Below are 846 nucleotides of genomic sequence, written 5' to 3' on the forward strand. Positions count from 1 at the left end.
GAACAAGACAGGAAAGTCCACAAACAGAGACTAAGCCACTAACATCTTCAAGGGTACATGGCCCAAACATCATGAATTAAAACTTTTTTCCCACAGGGGGATACTGGTGTTGTAACATTGTCTCTGTTTATTTAGGTGAAAAACTCATCATCATTTTCGACAGTTAATTATTTCAATAGTCATCTGATCATCTGACAAAAATGTCTGGATTTTACGTTTGTTGTTACTGTTTTCTTTTTCATCAACGGCTTACTATCAACAATATATAATACTCTTAATATCTTTCCTATCTTCACACATTTTGTGGATTTTGTCTAAATTCTACGAACTGTTTGGGAAACAGGTTGACTGTTCAGCGTTTACATTTTCAAATAATACTTAAAAATGTGCCTCTGTGGGAACTATGCATTGGGGCACTCAGTGGGGGAACAAGGGCATTAGCTCATTTAGCCGAACAATAACAGTCCCACAATAACATCCGTTTCATTTCATTTCTGAGGGGATTACAGGGTGCTGTCAGAACGCTTGTCTCTGACTCAGGAGGAGTATAGATAGAGCTTATGAAATGGCTTTCCCTCCATTTTTTGCATTTGTTCGCCAAGCAGTAGGTTGCCTTCCAGGATGACTTAAGCCATTGAATGTGAATATGAATGTGCCAGTGGGGAAGGGAGACAACAGGGGGAAATGCATTTTTTTTTTCTTTGAATGAATAAAACCATTTTCCAATTATGTGCATGTGATAAATGTTGGCTCTCTCAGAAATTCAGCCTTCCATGACGAGAGCACTTTGAGTAAGTCTGAGCTAAATTGGCGAGGATTTGTGATTACCTTAAACTCAACTTTTAC

This window comes from Engraulis encrasicolus, chromosome 13 (genome assembly GCF_034702125.1).
Source record: "Engraulis encrasicolus isolate BLACKSEA-1 chromosome 13, IST_EnEncr_1.0, whole genome shotgun sequence".
NCBI lineage: Eukaryota > Metazoa > Chordata > Actinopteri > Clupeiformes > Engraulidae > Engraulis > Engraulis encrasicolus.